We start from the raw sequence: 18,120 nt of genomic DNA, 5'->3' as shown, positions 1-18,120 counted from the left end.
GCCTGGTATTATTTTGAATGATTCATGCCTAGTTCTTTCATGAAACTCTAGATTGCTTAGGCTGATGGGTTCTTAATGTAACTGATGATATTCGCAGCATTAAACAACTTGGCACAAGCTGATTGGATCATGTCGCATATGTTTGCAGCATTACATTAAAATAGCTGGTTAGCATCCACTTTAGAATTTAGCAAAGAGCTTTCAGAGTTTCTCTGAAACCCTGCACCTTCCCCAGCTCCACCTGTATAGATCTGCTATGGGTATTTATTTATTTGCTATTTTTGCAGCAGCAGTATGTCTTAAATACTCACAGCCCTTTTTGTCATACGCATTGGAAGTAGCAAGTTCCTGTACTTGCTCTCAGTGTTGTGCAAGTTACTCTGAAAATGCAATCAACTTACTGATTACTGGTTACTCTTTTAAAAAGTAATCACATTACTGTTCTGATTACTTGGTAATTACTGATCAAAAGTAATTAGTAATAAGTATTTTCTCCATTAAATTGATGAAATCCCAGCATACACGCTCCTGATAAATATTTGTTATTAAAGCAACATTCAAAGAACACTGTTATTTGTGCATTATAGAGTAAATAAAGCTCAAATCTGTACATAAATCTTCTGTTCCAGATTAATATTCATAAATATAATTATTTATTTTTAATTCTTATTTAAATGTTCCTCTTCTCACATCAGACTGTATATAGGCTATGTATGTATGCATGTATGTAAATGACTTTCTTTTTAGATGAAATAATGAAGGCTTTTTGAATTTCAACCAATAGGTGCCCTCACTGCTTTAAGTAGGTGGGTGGTTCTGCACAATTAATGGTGAGTTCCTAATTTCACAACCATTTTCACAAAGCCTGTTTTTGCTTTGCTTATGAAGTCATGCTTAAATTATAACTTGTCTTTTTCTTTATTAATGTATTTGTAATGATATCATCAAGAGTGCTTAAATATACACCAATAGGTGCCCTCGAAGTTTCAGGACTGGGGTGGTTCTTTATAAATAATTATAAATGATCATTTTTACCAGACGTATTTAGCTGTCTTTAACAGAACCTTCAGTGCTCATGAAGTCAACATTAAATCATAACTGATGTTCTTCCTTTTTCTTAAATACATATGCCTGATCTTGATATTAATTATTCATAATGTTATTCCAAAGAAAGAAATCTTTATAATGTTTTAAAATACTTTCCTTTCAGCTGACATCAACAAGGTCGCATACATTTCAACCAATACAGTAGGTGCCCTCGATGTTTCATTAGGAGGTTGGTTCTCCACAATTAATGGTAAACACCTATTTTAACTACCTAATCATGAATAAAAGTCCTGACCTATGTTTTCTTCGTCTTATTGAATATCTGTTTTCATTTGGAAATGTCATATTACCCAGTACAATGAGTCGCTATGTTGATTTTCATGTCAATTCTGTTAATTACGTTTCTGTTAAACCAGGTTCTGAAAGTGCAAGTCATTAACATTTCTTACTGCTACCTGCTGTACACGAACAGTTAATTAGCTGACTCATTGGCTACCTTTTGTTCAGTAGTTGAAGTAATACCTGGATTATGTGTCTTTTGATTGAGGGTAGGCCCTTGAAATGACTATATGACTAGCCTTGAGGGTTGAATAACAAAGAGGTTTGCTGTGAGCAAACCTATCATAATGCCACATGTCAAAGCAACAGCAACGATAGCAGAAAATTCAGAACTGGAGAATTGGTTTTCACTTCCCGAGTCTGAATTTGAATTAAATTTACCATGCCCAACTAAAAGTTTACTTGAAATTTCAGACAAGGTTCTCCTTCAAAGTTTGCCTTGACTAGTTAAAAATACCGAAATGACTCAGTCAAGCATAACCTCTCTTCCTAATGCCGCAACTGCATGTTCCCAGTTTATTTTCAGTGGCAGAGAGGCGGCTCGAAGAGCATGGCTTATCAAGCTTGTGCAAAAGTCCTGCCTCTTTCTCATGCAAGACTTTGAGGATCTTTTCATGTCAATGACATCAATCAGAAGCTGATTTCACAACCAGTCAAATCTCATTTAACTAGTTATGGTTTATGTTTACATTTTTGATAAATCATTAATTTCATAGACATACATAGGCCTTTTTATATCAATTGCAGCTTTATTAGGTCATTATGTCATTTATTATGCACATGACACATGGTTAACTCTTCATTTTCAATCTTTTTTCACTCAGGCATAGCTCAAATCTCTGGATATTTGGCAGACCGTCCACCTTGCATGACCACCCTTCATTTGAAGCTGAAAACCGAGCTGTTTTTCAGTCCAAAAGCGACCCTCGCCAAGATCTCGCCATCTCGACAGACAGCTCAATCATCTCTCCCTCACTGCAAGCCAAGGATCTTGGCATTACACGGGATGTGGATCTGGTATACTAGCCCTGACTTCCCTCCCCTGTTAAGACCCTAGTCATCTAGAAGATCCCAAATATTATTTCTGTGTCTGTCTGTCATTTGTTTGTACGTACGTTCTAGCGTCTATCTACTGTATCTATTTATGTCTGTCTGTCTGCTGTTCAAACACTGCTTCCTGTTTGCAACTTAAAATGGAATCTACATGAAGTTGAATTCTCAGTGGTTCACAGCCCTAATTAACTTGCTTCCTACTTCTGGTCTAGTGTTCGAGTCCTGGTTATGCAAGACAGATTCTCAGAACTCCTCATCTAACACAGCCTCACTGCAGTCTCAGCACATTTGTCTTCAGCACTCCCCTAAAGTTCAGGTATCATTCTACATATCATGCTATCAATGAGCATCTTCTAAATGCTGTGATGTACAGTAAGTACAGTGGAGATTATAGTGAGTGTTTAGGTTAGCTGCTCTTGAGTTCCCCACATATCTTCGTTTCCAATGCAATAAGACGTAATTTTACAGCAGAAAATGCATTTACGGAGAAATGAAATGTTGCGTTGTGGAACTGCACAAGCGTTAAGGAAGTGCCAAACTGTTCATTCCTTTTAAAGCAGGGTTCTGCTCCACAGAACTATTCATTTATTCATCATGTAATAAAGTCGGTCTCTTCTGTGAGTGATTTGGCTTTAAAATTGTTCGGCAGAAAAGCAGGCCTCTGACAGCTCCTGCTCTAGCGCCGTGTGCATTGAGCTCCGTGCCAGAACTGGGAGCTAACGAGCCCCCGGATGATCATTAGCTTGAATGACTGTATAATGAGCCTGGAAAATATGCAGAGGTCAGAGAGGAAAGCCTCTATTAAAAGCATTATTAATCCACAAGGGTCAAAGTTCAGGATGGCAAGAGTCTAGGAGTTTTTCGAGGTCCAGTTGGAGGATCTCAATGGTCAACTGTCACAAGCTGCACTCCGATTTAGTTTCTACACAGAGCTTGCTGCTCTCTACATGCAGAGCACATACAGTGTCTCTTGAAATTTCTTTCTTTCTCTTTATTTATTTTTTATTTATTTGGAATGACCTACAACATCATTTTGTAGACCGGTTTCCAGAATACTCAACATTACTTGACTTCCTGGTGCACATTAATAAATGAAAAAACTAAATGTAATGAATTTACATTTGTATTTAATATAAACATTTAATACTTGCTATAGTTCATATAATGTTTATTTACAGTTTTTGCCCGTTGCTTGAACACTATAGACCCATGCTTAGACTAAAGTAACACAACTTGAAGCTTTTGTTACCATACCTCAAACACATGTACCCATATCTTAAGCTAAAGCGCTGCTTTGCACTCTAGTTGCAATTCTGCAACACACTTACTCCTTTATGCAACACACTCGGTCCTGCATACTACACTCTATTTCATACATAAGACACTTCGTTCAAAAATGAATTCTCAGAGTGCCGTTTGGAAAACACATGTATCCAAAATACAAAACACATCGGGTAATTGCTACCACTCAAATACACAACTGAAGGCACTTACTTGCAAAACTGAACACCAATCAGTCAGCTACAAAAAGCCCTCAGTTTAACCATTTCAAGAACTTTGCAAGCATGGATGGAGGGAGAGCAAGAGCAAGAGGAAGAGGAGGAGGAAGAGGAGGAGGAAGAGGAAGAGGAAGAGGAAGAGGAGGAGGTCGTAGAGGTCATGCACGGACCCCTATTTCTGATGATATAAGAGCAACTTTGGTGGACCATGTCATCAACCATGGCCTGACTGTGAGGGAAGCTGGGCAGAGAGTCCATCCACACGCCGCATGTCTCTTCTGCAGGTAATGGAACTGTGGTGACATTCAGGTGACAGCAATCCATGGATGGTTTCGACATGGAAGGGGATATTTTCCCCGGTGCCTAGCGGGAGAAGACATTGCTTGCGATGTGGATGAGGCCAACAGACGGCGGGATCCATGAGCCCACAAATGCACAATTGCCATCATTTTCTGTGTTTACAGTATAGTGTTTTTTATATTATATATTTTTTTGCTTTGCTATCTGAATTCATGTTACTGCAATGTACAGTGCTACAATGTACAAAATTGAGCAGGCCTATTTGCTTTTTTGGTTGTTTGAAAATGTGCCTCCTGAAAATATGCCTTCTGAATAAACAGTGAAAATCAAAGACTGCAGTGTTTTATTTAAAGTAGACTGGTGTGTTCCCCCTGATCTGAAAGTGTATGCATAAGATGCAAGTATGTGTCATTTTGTCATCAGAGTTACATTTTGACAAAGGAATGTCAGGTTTTGATAGCAGAGTTTAGGTTTTGATATTAGAGTTTCAATTTGACACAGATGTGAATGGTATATTTCCCAGTGTTGTGTCATGTTTACTTGTGTGTAGAGTTTTGCACCATTTATTCAAATATTAAATACATATTCAAATGTTAAATATTTATAGTAAAGAAATGTCTGTTTGTGTGTGTGTGTGCGCGCGTGTGTGTGCGTGTGTCTGTGTGTGTGTGTGTGTGTGTGTGTGTGTGTCTGTCTGTCTGTCTGTGTGTGTGTGTCTGTGTGTGTCTGACTGTGTGTGTGTGTGTGTGTGTCTGTCTGACTGTCTGACTGTGTGTGTGTCTGTCTGACTGTCTGTGTGTGTCTGTCTGTCTGTCTGTCCTTGCTGTTCTATAATTATATTTATTTATACTTATTCATATTGTAATATTAAATAAATATATTTTATATAATATTAAATATTTATAGTAAATAAATATGTTGTTCAATTATTCATAAATTCTTTTTTAAATGTATTAATCAGAAAAATGTAAATATCTATTTTAAATGTATTTGTTCTTTTTATTTTATCTATTAAAAGGTTTTTAAATATGAAATAAATATGAAAATATTAAATATGTATAGTAAATAAATACATATGATGTGTTCAAATAATAAATATGTATATTAAATGCATTAAATATATTCATCATTATATTAATAACTTTTTATATTACAATAACAAATATTTATAAATTCCAATTTTATTTATGTTTGTTTGTTTGTCACGGAAATGTTTATTTATTGAAATAATAATTTAGTTATTGTGCAGATAGATCTTGGTGCTCATGAAGATGATCATGGTTCAATTCTAACCATTCCTATTTCCAATCCCAGTTTCTGTCCTTTACATATTATATAAAATGTATAAGGCAAAAAGCCCAACAAGGGGGAAAAAATGCAAGCAAAAGTTTAGAATATGGCCTGTCGAGTCATTTATCCATCATAAACAAAATGGACAGTGCAGCATAACTTTTTCAATGCCATTACAAGACATTTGGTGTAATGGTATAGGATTGAAATGGCATAGATTGATGGTGGGATGCCGCAAAAAGAGGAAGGATTGTTCACTTTAAATGAACTCCTATTCCCGCTTGAGCTGGCAGCTAGTCCCCCATCTGCTGTCCGGTGAAGTGAGTTATTTAGCCATCGCAGGACCATCAGGGGTTCAAAGAAAATGATATCGCTCTGTTATGTACCAGCTATCTTCAGAGGGGTTAAAACATTTCAGCGCTCGGTTCACATCAATTCTCCCGCTTGTTCCAAACAGGCACACACACGTTTCACGGCCAGCCAGGTTCCTCCCGGGAGCCGCGTTTCACAAGACTCTCTGAGGTCAGGCAACACTGCGGCGTCTCTCTCACTCTGGGACACAGCAGCAAATGCTAAATTAGGACACAGAAAGCCTTCATTCCAATAAAGCCTCGGTCTCCTGAGTCAACGGACAAAAAGATCAGGGTTTGCTGGAAGAGGTGGTAAATTATTCATGGCTTTATATGATTTGCTGAGAGCAATTCTCTCCCTCTCTCGGTTGCACTCTTCTAGTCGTTCTCTCCCCTTTGCTTCTCTCGAAACTTTCCCTCCACCTGCCAGTCAAGACCTCCAGTTTCCCATCATATGTTAGACAGGATCTGAATATTGCATCTGAATCCTTGGACTATAAGCAGAACACCAGATACGAAGACATTCTTCCAGGTAAAATGAGTCAACAATTCCAGCTCTTCAATGTTAAACTTTTTCTCCAAAGATGAACATTTGAGTTGTTTTGTTTCCTATTTTGGCCAATCATGTGGGGTAGCTCCGCCCACAACACAATCTCATTGGTTCAAAATCATGCACCACTGCTGTATATTAAATATCAGATATGTTTTGATCGGCTGTATTTCATTATTTATTTATTTTTTTACTTTGCGTTGCAGTTTCAGTTATTTATTATTTTCATATTATTTCATATATAAGCATTCAAATACAAAATAAAGCATATCTGTTTTTAATGTCTGTAAATATTTATATTTTGTTATATTATATTAATATTAATATTATAAAATATTATTACCATTAAAAATTATTTTATCTTTAAATTATTAATGTCATATAATTATTATATAATAAAATTGATATTTTTAACATCATTACTTCAGTCTTCAGTGTCACATGATCCTTCAGAAATCGTTCTGATCTACTGATTTACTGCTTAATAAATATTTCTTGTTAATCTCAATGTTGAAAACAGTTGTGCTGCTCAATATGTTTGTGCAAACTGAAGTGTTTTTAGTTTTGTTTTCTTCAGGATTCTTAAATGTTTAGAAAGAACAGCATTTATTTTAAATAGAGCATTTTATAATATTATAAATGTTTTAATGTCATTTTTGGTCAGTTAAATGCATCTTTGATGAGAAAAATAATGAACTTATTTAATAATAATAATAATAATAATAATAATAAATCTTACTGAACACAGACTTAAAAAAATCACTTTTTTATTAGCTCAAAAAGTCAAAACAATGTGCTGATAAAAAAATAATATAAATCAAAAAACTTATAAAAATTTACATTTTATTTATTAACATTTTATCAGTTAAAGTTTAAAATTAAAACTCATTAAATTAAATGATTCTCATAAAATGATTACTGTACATATATATATATATATATATATATATATATATATATATATATATATATATATATATATATATATAATTTTACTAAAACTTGTTGAATAACATTTTTTAATTTTAAACAGTCACACACATATACCCCCATAGACTTTCATTAGAAAGATCAAAAGCTTGTGAGAAAACTGTTGACGGCAACAGTTGCCATGGTCGGATTGGTCAGTAATGTTTTTAAAGTGAGGCTTAGCAAAGGGTCAATTTACATAAAAAGGTCAATCCAGTTCAATCCATGATCAGTTTGAGCCTGCGACAAAGAATCTGAGCAAACAAACAAGAACCTTTTTAATGCCTGTGCTGAACGAGGATATCTGAAGATTCTCCTGGAGGCTTTTATCTGCTGTGCAGAAACTTTCTAAAGTCACACTGATCCTGGGCTTTGATCCTGAGCTTTCTGTTCTACACAATCCTCTTCCTCTCTCTTCTTCTCCACAATCCCATCTCTGTCTCTCTCTTCTTCTTTTTTCCTGTTGTCTGGTCTACTCCACACACATCATAAACACTGTCCCCTCATTCTCTCTCTATCAGACTCCAGCTGTCGAGTCCTCAGCTAACATATTGCACAGGAACATAGAGGATCCATCACTGTCATACGTGTGTAGAACAATGATTGAGGGACAAACAACTAACTCTGGAAAAATCAGAGCGTCATCGTTATTTTTGTCTTGTTTTTCAAACATAAACATGCTTAAAATGCAATACATTTTCTTGGAAACAAAACTAAATGAATGCTTTCATTCAGCGAGGATGCATTAAATTGATCAAAAGTGACAGTAAAAATATTTGTAATGTTTTATAGATTTCTATCAGCATCAGCATATTATCAGTGACAATGACGCAATGATGCATAGAACTCAGGTTTGCATCACAGGAAGAAATTACATTTAAAAATAGAATTACAGTACGAAACGTTTAATTTTAATTGTTGTAATAGATCAGTTAATTTGAACTATTTCACGTAATGTGACCTTGGTGAGCATAAGAGACTCAAAATCTATTATGACGCTTACAATAATTTAACCTTATTACATAACATTTTTATATATTCAATTATTTTATGTAAATTTTTTAATGTATTAAAATTCATTTAGATTTTTTAACAAATTTCCATACAAAAATAGTGATATTTGATGCAAAAAAAAAAACATAGCTATATTGTTTGAAAACAAATTTGTCAGCTAAAAAAAATCATGTTTAGTGCATATGTTATACTTTTTTAAAATACTTTTTATGGATATTTCTATGGTGCTTTTAAATTATTTCAAATCAAAAGACATCTTTTCAGAAAATATATCTTGAATAAACTTTTTTTTTCTTTTTTTTTTACTCTATTAGCATTTAATATTTTTCTACTTTTATGCATTTATTAACATACCCTAGTTAGCCAAAAGGCTAATTGTCATATATGGTCCCTGCTTTTATTAGCCAGAAATTAATATAGTAATAATAATAATAATAACAAATAATTATAATAAAATACAGGTAAATTTTAGCACATACAGTACAGGACTGAAATAATAAAATGATAAATAAAGCATTGTTATAGGTGAAAAAGCAACATCAGTATCAACATGGTTGATTACGAAGAAGTATAATTGCTAAAATGAAACTTTATTAATAAGAAGTATATTCTAGAATAGACTGTGGTATTGAATCGCACTGATGTAACGTCTAAAGGAAAACGTCCAGCGGGCTGCACCTCTAGTTGCTCTGCAGATTTGAAACAGATAAAGTCAACCTTCAAACATAAGCATAAATCTAACAAAATCATCTTGTTCTTCATGTATTCAATGGGAAACAATATAAACAATACTGATGAAGAGAATAAGGATTCCCCCATTCATTCTCTTGATACCACTGAGATATTCCAGAGATCTCATTTGTAGTTTTCCTTCCCCATGGGACAGTTTGTTCCATCAGAAAACAGCTACTGTGATGGCAATGAAGAGAACAAATGTGATTGGTGCATCTTTGTCTCTCTCTCTCTCTCTCGGTTTCCCACACTCCACTTCCTCCCTCCACCTTGTGCCGTCCTAACACTCTCTCTCTCTCTCTCTCTCTCTCTCTCTCTGTTGGCTGACTGTAGGTACGCCCTCTGCTTGAGTGTGTGTCGGTGCGCTCGGAGAGTGCTGGTGTGTTCATGCGTGTTGGAAGCAGGTGGATCACGGATGTGTCTGCAAGCTCTTCATCAAGCGTGCGTTTTGTGAGTCTGGAGCATTCTGGATATAATTCCGTCCCTGTGGATACAGACACACGTTAGGACGACTGTAGCTAAACATCCGGTAAGAGAGGTGTTTTTGCACTCTTCTCGGAGGGTTTTTTCCCCCTCAGTTTGCGTTTTTGGGCAGGTGCGCACTGGCTTGGCATCAAATCAGACAGCTTTGGTTTTATCTGGAGCGCGTTTGCATGAGACATCCATTAAGATTTCAGACATCAGTGCGTGCGGCGTCTATATTTAGTCCAGAGAAATGCTGGTATGTTCGGATGGCAGCCAGTTTCTCTGCCTCTTTGGTTTCCACAGGACAGGCGGATCATTTAAAGAGCGGGAAGGGAGGGGCATTGTGGGTACAGCCGACACATCTAGAGAGAGGCAGGTAGAGAATGCTCTGAGAGACTGTAATGAACATCAATATTTATTAGATTCGGTCACTTCAGCCTTAATTTCTCTCGGTGCGCTTTGAAACCAATAAGAAGGAAATGTGATTAGGCGTCATGGGCGGAATAGCAGTTTCCACTTCTCTTCCCTCAAGATATGAAGCTAAAAAAAGGTCCTGAGGGAATGAAAGAAACATGAATGTGCGGCAGAAGCACTTTGGGGATATTTTAGCTGGCCTTTGAATATTAATGAGCCTTATTAGTAGATATAAGATGCCTTGCTAAAGCCCAAAACATGACATTTTCATAGCATATCGTATGTTAGATGAGGATATAGCGACTGACCACATGTCTTCTTCTGATTGAATAATGACCAGTTACTGTGGCCAGTGTCATGTGATCAGAAACAGGAGCACTTCCTGTCCTCTTAGATACTCTGTCTAATCACGTCTGCTGCTGGGAAGATAATTCATTTATGAAATATTACCTGAGTGAAATCTTGATACGTCTGGACACCCAGAGTTCTTTGGGAGTGTATTAGTGATTGAAATGGCTGGAGGTAAGACAGATCGGGAGATCTCTCGTTTCCTGTTTTTGTGTGTGTGTGTGTGTGTGTGTGTGTGAGCTCAGCAGAGTTTTTGGTGCTGGAGTTTGATGACTTTGGGGGAGGTTCAGCTAGTTGGTGCTAATGGTGCTGCAAAGACTCATTATACACTGAAGCATCTGTTCATCGATTCGTTCGTCTATTTTTGTTTTTATTTCCCACATCAGGTTCTGCGTCGAGCAACCTAACATGAGTCTGAGTGGCAAATTAACAGTATTATTTCAACGTTCACAAATCACCAATAATGCAGTAAATATAATTTTCAATGTTATACTTTTAATACTTAAAGATTTGATTTGTATTCCTTAGCATTTTTTTATTTTCAGATTTTTTTTTATTACTTTTTTAATGCTTAATGAAAAATGCTATCTATTATTTACTTTCATATATATATTTCCCTTTTTATTATTATAATTTTTTTTTCGTAATTGGAATTTTTATTTAATCATTTACTTTGATACTGATTTAAGTTATATTTTATTTATAAATTATGATTTTTTTGGGGTTTTATGCTTGTAATTTGCCTACTTGTTTTGTAAAAAAAATATAAACTTTTTTAATATACTGTATTACAAACAGTAACATAATTCATGTATTTTTATTAAAAATACATTTTGTATATTAAATGTTATTTATTATTTTCTACTTATTTTCTTTAGTTTTTTAATTACTGACTTTTAATATTAATATTTTATTTTAAAAAAAAGTTTAAGTATTTTTATTTGAATACTTAATTTAATTATTTACATTTAATTTATTTAACAATTCTAATTAAACTAAGTTATTTTAATTATTTAATAATTTTTGTCATGGCCTCAGTAATGATTTTTCAATTTTTTAAAGACATTTTTCAGAATTTTAAAACGCCTTAGCAGGTAATTTGATTACAGCGGTGGAGTGATATTTTCCACTAGTTTGGGAATTGTTGCATGCATATTGAATTCAGGAGTATTTTGGTGATTCGCGTAATTCCTCTTGACTGTTTCTTTGCTTAAAAGCTTGTTTCTGTTGGAGTGGCAGTTCCCTAGCCACCATATACTACACCTTTCTCAGTCATCGGTCAATTTTCAGCTCCAACACGATGAGCCTTGGCTCACATATGGCCAACAACACTGAAAAAAAAGATTTGTTGGATTTACTCAATCGAATTATGGACATTGGTTCCACACATTCAGTTTGAGTTCAAAGTATCCTATGCATTTATGTGGTTTCATTATAATACGGTTGTGTTAATCCTATGCAATTTCAAAAAGTAATGTGTACATAGTCTTTTCAAGTTATACTAACATGATTCAGTTATGCTAGTTTAACATTATTTTTTTATTTCAGATTTCTGCTTCAATCATGTTAATTCTGTGCAATTAAATCAAGTTATCTTAACATAATTTTAATAACTTCACTAAAATTAAATTTTAATACATTTCAATGGTTTGTTGTCGCATGTTTCATTTCACGTAACACAAAACTTTTGTAAATCCTTTATTTAACAATTTGAACAATGTGTAATTTAAATGGCATGTCTAAATAACATTGTGCTTTCAAAAGCAGAGCATAAATAACTTCTCTGATTATTAAATTTAATAAAAATACATATCAGTTTTAATTAGACTAGTATAAAAACAAACACAGTTCATTTTGTATGCATAACATGTAGATCAACAATATTTTTAAACCTTCATAAGTTTTACAAGATTTCTTTTTTTTTTTTTTAAACAATATCATAAACATAAGTAACATTATACTGCATGTAACTGTGCGTTTAAAAACTAATACAACATTGTAACACTAATTTATTTCATTTCTCTCAGAAACCTTAAAACTGTACCCAAGAACACCAGTACCTGGAACTAGGGCTGCACGATAGTCACATCGCAGGATGTGTGATGTAGGCTGTCGTAGTTGATTCGTTATTCATTAACTGTACGGGCCAGCTGCTCTCCAGCTCTTGATGAATGTGATTCGCGGATTAATTGTACAGCTTAACCATCATAGAGTGAAAGTTTATCTTTTATATGTGTTTTTAAGTCCTGTCAGTTTAACAGGGCAGAGAGAGAGAGAGAGAGAGAGCACGAGAGAGAGCATGCAAGAGAGAAAGAGAGAGGGAGAGAGAGAGCGAGCCCCGGCCGCAAGCTCACCAGCTTCAAACAACACAAGCGCTATCTTGCTCTCTCTCCCTCGCACGTATTAATCAATTGACATGATGGTGTCGATGTTTACATCATTTAAAATGAGAATGTAAGTGTGCTCACCCAATTTTTGTTTGTAAGAAAAAAATAGATTAGATTTCATATCGCAATATATATCGCAGAAAAATAAAATATCGCAATGTCATTTTTTCCCAATATCGTGCAGCCCTACCTGGAAATGTTATTTCAAGAAAAACGCTTTAGTTTCAAAGATAATTATATATAGACATTACAAAACAATGTGAAAATACAGTATCTGACCCTTACCTAAACTATAAACAAAGTATCTTATTTATGCTAGTTCAACCATGTTTCATAGATTCAGCTCTCTAATCAATCAACTTCTGAGCCAGTCCAAAGAAGGGCCAAATTCAGACAAAAAAAAAAGATAAAGAAACGAGAGCAGGCAAAGGGGAACAGTCTAAACAACAAGATCACGGTTTACCCTCTGCAGTGGTCTTGCATGAAGGCTGCTGAAATTTTCCGAGGTTGATTGTTTGTAGTCTCAGTAGTCATTCAAGAATCAGTCCATCTCACTGGTGGAGTTCAGATGTGAAATTTTGGGCCTTGATAGAGAATTCACCCGCATCCAAGTCCATGATGAGTTTTTGCTAAATTTCATATGTAAAACGCAACTTTGTGGGGTACTGCAGGTTAAGAGCATAAATTAGACCAAAAACATTGAAGTTGCAAAATCCACACTGTTGAGGTCCTGAAGCACTGCTACACCCTCTAGCACAATGCCTACATCATGGGCTTCATAGTCTGCAGTGTGCTTTATCAGGAAGATGTCCATGGTAGTCTTCTCAATCACACACTGTAAAAGATCTTCTTCCATGTCCTAAAGACAGAAAAAAAGATGAATATGTATTACAATTAATGCTACATGTCTAGTGGATAAAATAATAATTTTTTACATTTATGTTGCAGTGTGCATATTTGATGAAACCATGTTTTTTAGATGTATTAATATTTTGCTTGTTGAACATAGTACAGATTCCATCAGTTAAGCTATAACTACTCACCGCATACTCCTGAATGAGATCTTTAGAGTCCTCATTAAGATAGATACACAGTCCTCTGATGGCAAGTTCACAAGCTGCATCAATGTCATCCTTAAAAATAAGCCAAAGCAGAAAAAGAAAGGTTAGTTTAAGACATTACTCAAATCACAATTAAACAAAAGAGCACAATGGGTCTCATTCACTAAAAGTTCCTAAAAATGTATGTGTATGGCAAATATGTTGTGGTCTAGAAAAATATAATAAAGATAATAGCTTGATTTTATTATGTGAAATGTAATGCTAATAACATGAATTACAAAAAATAGAGTGTGAATACATGCAAACAAACAAAAAAAATTATAGTGTGCTAACCTGCTATTTTTACTTTTTTATTCCTTACCTTTGCAGCAGAAAAATCTCTTTAACGTTACCATCTGCACATGTCCAATCAAATAGTCAGCCAAGGGGTATTCATCAGTTAATTCACCGACTTCTACAAGGCTAACTGCCTTTGTTGGGGACTGACTTAGCTCGTAATTTGTCTGAACAGGCTTTGGAATTCCAAATGTACAGCAAATGTCACTGTAAAGAGAGAACGAGCAGAAATTAGGCATAAATAACAGCAACAATTAATGATTTTAAGTAACAATTTACTGTACGCTTCCAAATTAAAGACAATGCTATTTATAATATTACCCCCTTTTAAGATGTACCTTTTTGGAAAAAAGACTTTTTAATTTTTTCCAAAATGTATGGTAAATACTAGAAAATTAACCAACATTCACTTTAAAAAACAATTTATAGCATACCATAAAATAACCTTTATTGCAGCAGTCATTTATATTAATTATGATATCCATCTCAAAGTGTCAACCATGTTAGTTAGCCAACAAAAATGTTATTAATTTAGATGTGAAATCCTAATATTGTAATCTAAAAACCTGCCTGAGAGATTTTTGTGAGTTATGGGCGAGGGCCGGGCTATCGAGTATTCATTTACTTGATAAAATAGGTCCCTGCACTAAAAACATACTGTATGTTTAACCAGTGGTGGACGAAGTACACAAATCAAGTACTTGAGTAAAAGTACAGATACGTATAGTAAAATATTACTCCAGTAAAAGTACTCCTTTTTCAATTTTACTCATTTTTTATGTATTTAAGTAAAAAAGTACTGAAAGATAGATGGATTAATAGAGAAAGATATATAGATTAATTTAATTTTATATTAGCACATTTTTTTTTTTTTTTTAGAATCCTACTGCTCAAAATACCTGAGATTTATTCCAAAATAACCACTATATGGAGTCAAGATATATTTTTGTTGTTGATATGGACTACACTGATGAGAGTAATGTTCACTGTGAAGCTTACACTGTGATGTAACGAGAGAAAACAGAGATGACCATCTGATCTTCACCAGTAAGAACAAAGTATTTTAAAGTTTGTTGTTTTACAGAACATCACAGTTATAAATGACATGATAATAAGGCCTGAAGTTAGGAAGAACATTTTAAGGAAAATATAATTATATTTTCATAATGATTTTTTCCTTCTCAAATCTTGTCTGTGGTGTAAAAACACCCCTGGCCAAACGGGGTGCTTCTCTTCCCCTCTTTGATAATTACTGTAATGTTAGTTACCATGTTCTGAACATCACATCCTTTCTTTTCTCCCCAGATGTAATCTATATATATGTGGTTGAATAAAAATATTTGGACATTATTTATAAAAATTACCTCAAGTTAGCACCAGCAAGCTTGTTAGCTAGACAGTTAGCATCAGCTAACAATATTTACTTATTTTCGGTACGGTTATGAATAAACATTCATGTCAGTCTACTCGTCTAGTTAATCCAAACAATATAACGTTACTGTTGATAAACAATATAAAAACAGACGTCACATAGGACATGGTAGCATTTTAATAAAACTGTTAATATTACGGCAGCGTGGAATTTGAATAAATGAGTTATTTTATTAATTTGCGTTAATGTTTATTTATTTATTTTTTTACCTAAAACACAGAGACGCTGATTGATGTGTCTGCATCGTCTGCACTCGAGCATTTCAGTGGGCTTAAACAGATCACTCTTTACAGCGGGTTTAGTTCCCAAACAACTGACAATTTTGACCTAAATATGATTTTCAGTTACAACAATTTATCCTAAATTTCGACATTAACAACTTACTTTTAGCAACATCAAGATGCACGCGCGCTCACAAGATCTCCCGGTTCTTCTGTAGACTCACACTAAACGGTTCATTTGAATCAGTGAGTGGTCGACTCCAGAACAGCTGCAATCGGATCATTCTAATTCCTAAACGAATCGTTTGGTGCGATTCGCGATCCGATTTAAAAGTTTATTTTTAAAGTTACTCAAAATAAAACTACTCCAGTAAAGTACAGATACTTGAAAAATGTACTTAAGTAAATGTAAAGCTACTCCGTTACTGTCCACCACTTTCGGTAAATCAAAGACATGCACTGACAGAGCATCGAGCGAGCGCTTTTGCCCATTGCAGTGATATGACAACGGCTACGAACCCCTCCCCCACACAAATCCTAAAGTCCATGTTATTATTATTCACCTGATGAGAACTTGATTTCCATCTGTAAATTGTTTAATCGCATTGTAGAAGTTTGATAAACTAATGTTACCAGTAATATTCATGGTTTATTAACCTGAACGTTACCCACCCAAAAAAAAAAAAAAAAAAAAAATCTGCGACGACACTCCACGAAATATACCATCGATTTAAAAGCGTGTGGGGTTATCTTAAAACATTATTGTTGCATTTAATCTGACAATGAATGCATTTGTATAATATATCATACGATAGATACTGAAATTCTTACCTTTTAACGAGCTCTGAAAACAAGACAGTCAGTACCCTCATGTGTCCTTTCCAAACCAACGGTCCTGGTGTGGTCTGGACTGGATTTCAAAGCGCATGCGCAGACGCTCTCGCGCGCCTTGCTCCCGCGCAAACGACGTATTTCACAAACCTGAATTAAATTAATTATAGCCTACACAATGGAATTAAGTTGAGAAGAAAATACAAAGTAATTGTGTGACATGGGCCTATTTTAATTAAATAAATCAAACAGCAGAAAAAAATCATTTTACATGAACACCATTTGTTTGACATCTGAAACAATTTGAACATTTTCTTGCAAAGTGATTATATCATGTTTTGATGATTATGTTGAATTTCATTTAGAATTAAAACAATACAATTATGTTTCCATCTTAAACATAAATGTATTAAGTAGATTGTAAGTGTATCCTTTTAGTAAATTCAGTAAAACTGCTTTTCCTTTTTTTAAGTTTGAATCGATCTATTTCCATTTCCTCATCCCATTTCTCTACATTTTCCACCAAAAAAGTGGCCAAAAAGGAGTATCGTGTGAATTCCTTAGCCATGAAAATTCACAGTCTTGCCCCAATATGTTCTCATTGTCCATTTCACACACATTCTGTAAAGATGGATGAGGTTTTCATTTACCCAGAGGATGTGTTCACACAGAAGGCCTTGCTCTTGACGAACTGAAGAAGCTCCAGGTGGACATCAGCAATCCACAGAAAGCCTCTGGCAGCTTTATAGAGGAAGACTAATCTTTCTGTTGGCAAAGAAAGGCGGCTTCCCAAGGGAACATGAAGTGGATTTTTCCAGGATCTCATTGTTGAAGATGGTTAAGGTACTTCTCAACCAACAATGCCTCACACGTGACCTTCCTCCTGTGGGGCATTGATGTGGAAGCCTGTTAGGAATCAGCTTCGTTCAGGAACCGAAATGAGCCTGTGATGTTTGACGCACATCAAGCTTCACACCATCACTCTCAGAAGATCACGATGGATTTCCACATACCAAAGAGCAAAAGAGACCGACAGAGCGACGTGGAGAGAGCGTGACCTTATATTCCCAGATCCATCTGCGTCATGTTGGATGATCTGCGCTCTCCTCACAGCAGATCTGATTGTTCTGGATGGTGTTGCTTTGGGTTGATAACCATCCAACCCTTGACAGATAGAATCCATCTCTTACACCTGTTCTTTAAATGCGTTTAATATAAAGGAAAAGTCAGTTCGCCACCTTTTATCAAAGACAAATTGCTCTCATCTGAGCGTTTCCTGATCAGAATTCCGTGCCGGTCTCTGACATTTAATTTGCAGCTAAATTGGGGTGAGAACGGTGTGTGTGTGAACGGGCGATTCTCCAATCTAGAAGCGTGCGAACAGAGCACTGCTGTTATTCATGCCGGAAGAGGACAATGACAGCAGTCACAATAAAAGCTTTTAAAGGAGACAGAGGACATTGTGTAGTCGAAAAAAGGCTT

General features: G+C 35.0%; 1 long non-coding RNA gene across 1 annotated transcript; it reads right to left on the bottom strand.

Annotated features, from left to right (window-relative positions):
• Positions 1 to 13,229: 13,229 nt before the first annotated feature.
• LOC113043152 (uncharacterized) lies at positions 13,230 to 16,735 on the bottom strand. The gene is made up of 4 exons (XR_003275672.1): positions 16,639 to 16,735; positions 14,180 to 14,361; positions 13,801 to 13,890; positions 13,230 to 13,616 (listed from the first exon to the last, which is right to left on the bottom strand). It is a non-coding gene; the product is annotated as an uncharacterized LOC113043152 (long non-coding RNA).
• Between the last annotated feature and the right edge of the window lie 1,385 nt (positions 16,736 to 18,120).

The sequence above is a fragment of the Carassius auratus genome, chromosome 25, assembly GCF_003368295.1.
Source record: "Carassius auratus strain Wakin chromosome 25, ASM336829v1, whole genome shotgun sequence".
Taxonomy (NCBI): Eukaryota; Metazoa; Chordata; class Actinopteri; order Cypriniformes; family Cyprinidae; genus Carassius; species Carassius auratus.
This window is presented reverse-complemented; position numbering and strand designations above follow the sequence as displayed.